Consider the following 6,975-nt stretch of genomic DNA (forward strand, 5'->3'; position numbering starts at 1 on the left):
TATAAACCATGAACTGAGTGATCATTGCAGTCAAGTACCCATAAACTGAGTCATCAGGTTGTTCTGTGTCACTTCTTTTTTTAAGGAAGTCTTTAGGGAGAGCATAAAGATCAGTAGGAATCCAAATTTCTTCCTTAAAATTAAACCAGTTGGAGATTTAACCCAATACCAGCCAGTAGTACACACTCTTAGTTTTATCTCTTGTGTAGAGATGATGGCATGGAAATATCATGATTACACTGTACTCTGTAATTGACATCATTTGTGATCACCTTATTCATCTGCTATGATTTATTCCTATTACTATTGATTTTCTTTTTGAATTATGTCATCTTCCTCCCTGGATCCCACCATGGCTATACTTTCTTAGCTCAGCAAAGGTGCTATCATCAACAGAGCTGTTAAGAACAGCAACATCACTAATATTTCTACTTTACACCACCCCAGGCAGATGTCACAGGATTAAACAGATAAATATTCACAGGATATATAAAAATAAAGAGGGCAATTATTAGAAAATCTACTAATACCATAGTAACAGGTTAAAATTTTCTATATGTTGTGCTCATTTAAGGTTTAAGCGTTAATTGACAAACTGAACATCAACTACTGATTTAAAGAAACTCAGTCTCTCTGTCTCTCTTTCCCTACCTGACTCCTCCCTAATTCCCTCCATTCATCTTGTCCTTCCTTTTCCTTCACACTTTCCCTCACTTGCACTTACTCTCTCATTCTCCAGCTCCCATCCTTCCATTTGTCTATGCATAAATCTAAAATTGAAGTCTAAATGTTGAAATACCAGATGCATGTCAGGATTAAATCAAACTAAAACAAGTAAGCTCAAAATCACTGCTCTCATTTACCATATTTTTTTTTCTGGAATTAGCAGCAAACTCAGCCATTCAAGAAAAATAAATCAATTAAAGTGATAGAAATGACACAGATTTGTCATTATTTTATACAAAATAATTTATTTTATACAAAGTATAAATTTATACATTATTTTATACAAAGTATTTGGAAAATCAATACTATAAATGAAAAAACTAATATGTACAATAACAAATAGATGTAAAATTAGTTGTTATATAATTTACATACAAATAGCAATAGCTTTTATCTGCATCAACAATAACCCAAAAATTTAACAAGAGGAACTCTTAGTTACAATAACAATAAAAAAGATTAAAATAGTGACACAAAAGTAACAATGAAAACCTTAGAAGAAAAACTTTTAAATTCTATTGATTCAATGAAATAAAATATATAAATAAATAGAATTTAAAGTGTTTTTAGAAATAAAAGACAATACTTGAAATATATGAGTTCTCAAATTAATTAATTTAATGTAACTTTATTTACAAACTTTACTTTTTGTTTTGAACCTGGGAAAGCATATTATGTAACTCACATAAAAGAATAAAGTACAGAAACAGAGGGAAAATGTAGACAATGGAACGTAAAAATGAAAGTCTAAGCTAATAATTTTGATTACTGGCAAACAAATAGATTGATTGTTCCAGGAAATAGAATACTGCCTAAAGCAATTCAAATATATTTGAAAAGAATAAAAATTTGGAAATCTTCCTCATTGCATATACCAAAATTAATTCCAAGTTGATTAAATATTTCATTAAGTTTTAAAAGTAAAATTAGTGTAATAAATCATTGGAAATATTTCCATAATTTCAGAGTGGAACATTTTATTAATAGGTGATTCATAGAAGAAATAGCCAGGTAACAGTTAAGAAGATTCTCATTTTTAGTTGGAAACAAGACATTATAAGTTAGATCAGCTAAATATCATCTTGGTCTGTCTTCTTTACAAATACTTCAAAGGTGTGGATGGTATGAATAATTTGGCTTTGATTACACATAAGCAGCCACCCTTATGCATTACTTATATCAACTTTAAGGACTTAAATGTAATACTTACCAATTTTTTAATCCAGTATTTCTTTTTGTTAATTCATTTTTTTTAATTGAAGTATAATTGATTTACAATATTGTGTTAGTTTCAGGTATACAACAAAGTGATTTGGTTATACATATGTATGAGTATATACCTATATTCCTTTTTTTTCAATTCTTTTCCATTATAGGTTATTACAAGATATTGAATATAGTTCCTTGTGCTATACAGTAAATCCTTGTTTATCTATTTTATATATGGTAGTGTGTATCTGTTAGCCCCATACTCCTAATTTATTCCAGCCCTTCCCCCTTCGTAACCATAAATTTGTTTTCTATGTCTGTGAGTCTGTTTCAGTTTCATAAATAAGTTCATTTGTATGATTTTTTAAAATTCCACATATAAATGATGTCATATGATGTTTTTCTCTCTCTGACTTACTTCATTTAGTATGATAACCTCTAGGTACATTCATGCTGCTGAAAATGGCATCATTTCATTCTTTTTTATGTAATATTTCACTACATATGTAATATTTCATTTTATATATATTTCATTATATATATATGTATATATTTCCATTCATCTGTTGATGGACACTTAGGTTGCTTCCATGTGTTGGCTGTTGTAAATAGTGCTTCTTCGAACATTGGGAGGCATGTATCTTTTAGAACTAGAGTTTTCGTCTCTTCCGGTTAATCCAGTATTTCCATTCTAATAAATGCACTAAAGAAATATTCACACACAGAAGTATATGTGTATATGTGCATGTATGTGTGTGTGTGTGTCTCTCTCTCTATATATAGAAACATACATTTAAATACATAAATATAAATCTGTATTTAGACACACATGCACACATACATTCAATTCTAGTCTTTGGAAACAATCTAAATACTTTTGAAGTTGAAGGTTGTCAGGAAGGTCTCTGATAATGTGTATTTGAGCCAAACCTAAGAGAAGTAAGGGAACAGAGCATGTAGGTTTCAGCAGAGAGAATGACAATTTCAAAGATTATGAGGCATAAGTATGCTTGGTGAATTTGGGAAACATTTTGGAGGCCAATGTAATTGGGTCATAGTGAGCTGGGAAGAGATGGTTAAGCAAGTGGGTGAGTGGTAGAGGGATTCGACATCATCAGAAGCTTTTAAAGGTAAAAAGCGTTACCTTGCCTTTACTCTAAGAGAAAATACAGGCCACTGGAAAGTTTTGAATAACAGAGTGTTTAAGTATACCATCAACCATATTTTCAAGTCTGAAATAAAATTTTATTTTCACACCTTATTATATGGGCACAGAATTTTGAAGAAATAATCAGAATAACTGTAAATGGATGGTTTAGGTTACTACTGTATTATAATTTTTTATTACTTTTAAGTCCAAAGCAAGCATGATGCATAAAAATTAGTCTTTGATGACACGGAATATACATAAAATTAATTCTTTAAATTTTAACATTATTACCAACAACTTGCCTTATCCACTCAGTTTTATTTATGTAAAAATGTGGCTAATGTAGGATATTGGTATTCAATGAATTTATTTGCCGTTTGTTTGGAAGAAAGACTTCATGCTTTAGTATTAAAGATATGTTGATTCAAACTACTGCTTGTTATCTTTGGTAATTTATTTAAAGTCTTAGGGTCTCAGTAATATAAGGTAGGAATGTTAATAATGAGATCAAACTTACTACTGTAAGTAGTAATAATTTGTCTTCTGCGTGCTACCCCATGAATTTGCTAAAGTAGCAGGATACAAAATTAATGCACAGAAATCTCTTGCATTCCTGTAGATGAATGATGGAAAATCTGAAAGAGAAATTAAGGAAACACTGCCATTTACCATTGCAACAAAAAAAATAAAATACCTAGGAATAAACCTACCTAAGGAGACAAAAGATCTGTATGCAGAAAACTATAAGACACTGATGAAAGAGATTAAAGGTGATACAAACAGATGGAGAGATATACCATGTTCTTGGATTGGATGAATCAACATTGTGAAAATGAGTATACTACCCAAAGCAATCAACAAATTCAGTGCAATCCCTATCAAACTACCAATGGCATTTTTCACAGAACTAGAAATTTCACAATTTGTATGGAAACACAAAAGAACCCAAATGGCGAAAGCAATCTTGAGAAAGAAAAACGGAGCTGGAAGAATGAAGATCTCAGAATTCAGACTATACGACAAAGCTACAGTAATCAAGACAGTATGGTACTGGCACAAAAACAGAAATATTGATCAATAGAACAGGAGAGAAAACCCATAGATAAACTCACACACATATGGTCACCTTATCTTTGATAAAGAAGGCAAGAATATTCAATGGAGAAAAGACAGCCTCTTCAGTAAGTGTTGCTCGGAAAACTGGACAGCTACACGTAAAAGAATGAAATTAGAACACTTCCTAACACCATACACAAAAATAAGCTCAAAATGGATTAAAGATGTAAATTTAAGCCCAGACACTATAAAACTCTTAGATAGGGGGGAGGAACGGTAAGCTGGGCCTAAGTGAGAGAGTAGCATTGACATATATACACTACCAAATGTAAAATAGATAGCTAGTGGGAAGCAGCTGCATCGCACGGGGAGATCAGCTTGGTGCTTTGTGACCACGTAGAGGGGTGGGATAGGGAGGCTGGGAGGGAGATGCAAGAGGGAGGCATATGGGGTATATGTATACATATAGCTGATTCACTTTGTCATACAGCAGAAACTAACACAACATTGTAAAGCAATTATACTCCAATAAAGATGTTAAAAAAAGTCAGTATGCCTGGTTCTTTAAATTTGAATAACATTAAGTGGAAATTTGTTCTATCTACTTTTCTTTAAGAGACTGCAGCCCCTTTTTGTAGAGCAGATCTTGATGGGAAAATATAATACTTAAATAACTTAATATTTGGGGCTTTTGTGTTTTGCTTTATTTTGCTAACCTGTTGAGATGTAACACAGATTCATAAAAGTACACAATTCACTTAATGTTCATTTTCTTTTTACATATTTTACACACCTGTGTAATCAGAACCAGATTCGTAAATAGAATTTGACAACAATGCAGAAGCCCACCAAAATATCCTTCCGGTTCTCCTCCACCAATGGTAATCATCATTTTGACTTCTAACAGTATTGATTATGCTTGCTTGTTTGGCAATATAATCATACAGTATGTGACTTCTTTTGTATGGAGCTTCTTTTTGTAATTATTATGTTTGTGAGATTCATCAGCTGTATATTGTTGTACCTTTCCATTGTCATTATTGTATAATATGCCATTTTACAACTATATCACAGTGTATTTATCCATTCTACTCTTGGATATTGGGTAGTCTCCAGTTTGGTGCCTCAAGCAGGAGAAGACTAAAGGAGCCTCATATTTGCACACTGTCACCACATCAAATATCCTGGTCTATGGCAGTGAGGGTATCAGACAAATTTCAATAGGACCTATACTTATTAAAGCCTACTAACCAAAGACCACCAGCGACACGCCTGCAGTTAAACAAAGTCAGATATACTGGTTTGTTGTAGCAATAGAGAATGGAAACAGAGACCTGTGAGGTCTCTCAAGGGGGAGTCAGTGAAGGGTACTTCTAGGATATAGAGGGCTGGACTTAGCTCTATGATTCATCAGACTCTGTAAACCAGCCAAGTCACTGAAAGAGTCAGTTCCTTTATTTTCAGAAACATGATTCTGTGCAGTTGCTGTTAGGCATATCAGTGGTCTTATATATGGATATAAATGCACTGGTGAGGTGTTTGAACTTAGATATCTTTTATGTCATGTTTGATATAGTTTGCTTATTTTGCAAGTAGCACTAGCATTTGAAAAGTTGCAGTTTCTGCTTCAATTTTTAGTTCTACTATCAGAGCCTAGCTGCTAGTAGGTCTGTTTTTTACTTTACTAATATTTGTGTCTCCTGAAGAGAATTGAAACAGGGGACAGTAGTCTGCATGTGCTCATTAATTTCCTGCTACCATAACAATTTGATTTTGGTTTTAAAGAGTTATTATTAAATCAAATGCTTCCATTTACATTGATGCCAACACACGTGACCAAAGTTTGTGAGGAAAAATCTGTACATTAAATTTAGAGAAAATGTGGAAAGAAGTAAATACATGGAGAACATTATCTTTTCAAACATTTTTTTTTCAAATCATGTTTCAGTTCAAAAGTTTAGAAGTGATTATGTTTAGGTCAACTAGTTTACCAGAAGACAAATTACTACTACTTACAAGAGTAGAGACTCCAAATGGAGTGACTGTACAACAATCAAATATAGTGTTTCTCTGGGAGAGCCATGCTTCTTTTCTGTGGGGATTCTGTTGGCTAATAAGACAAAAAAAAAAAAAAAAGAACTATTATCTCTAACACAAGCAAGATAAATAATTTAATGGTCTTCATCAACGTTTGTACTTACTGAAGCTTTTTTTCTTTCTAAATTAACCATAGAAAAGGGGAAAAATCTTTATGCTATTCTACATGGGAAAACTAGTTTTTGACAATAGAGGTGAAGAAACAGCCTGTTGCTACAGCTTTAAAAGTCTAAAAAATGCCTTTAGTTGTAGAGATTAAATAGGAAATACTGGCAAATAAGGGAATGTATTAAGTTATCAACAGTTCAAGCAGGTGATAACTAATATCCTCATTGATTTCCAAAGAAGATTCAGTTATCTTCCACTTCCATGTTTCACAGTCTGCAACTATGTGTTTCCACAATCCTCATAAATGCTTGAGCCAAAAACCTTGGAGAATGTCTTGTTTGTTCTCTTTTATCGCATCCTGTACCCAGTTCACATGAAGCCATTAGGTGTAAAGAAAAATGTGACACTTCAATCCTCAGTCTAGCAGTCTGAGGACTTGGTAGGCAGTGGGGCCTCTGAGGAAATTAGAAAAATATCTCCATCTTTCTCAAGACATTCTCAGCCTTGCCCTAGGGCTCAGGGCTTGGAGAGCAGACAACTTGCCCCACTACTAGAGGCCTTTGTTAGGATGTCAACCTTCACACACTTAGACCACATCTCAGCATTTAATCCAGAAGCAAATCCTGTCA

This window comes from Grampus griseus (assembly GCF_964374135.1).
Source record: "Grampus griseus genome assembly, chromosome: 4".
NCBI classification, from domain to species: domain Eukaryota; kingdom Metazoa; phylum Chordata; class Mammalia; order Artiodactyla; family Delphinidae; genus Grampus; species Grampus griseus.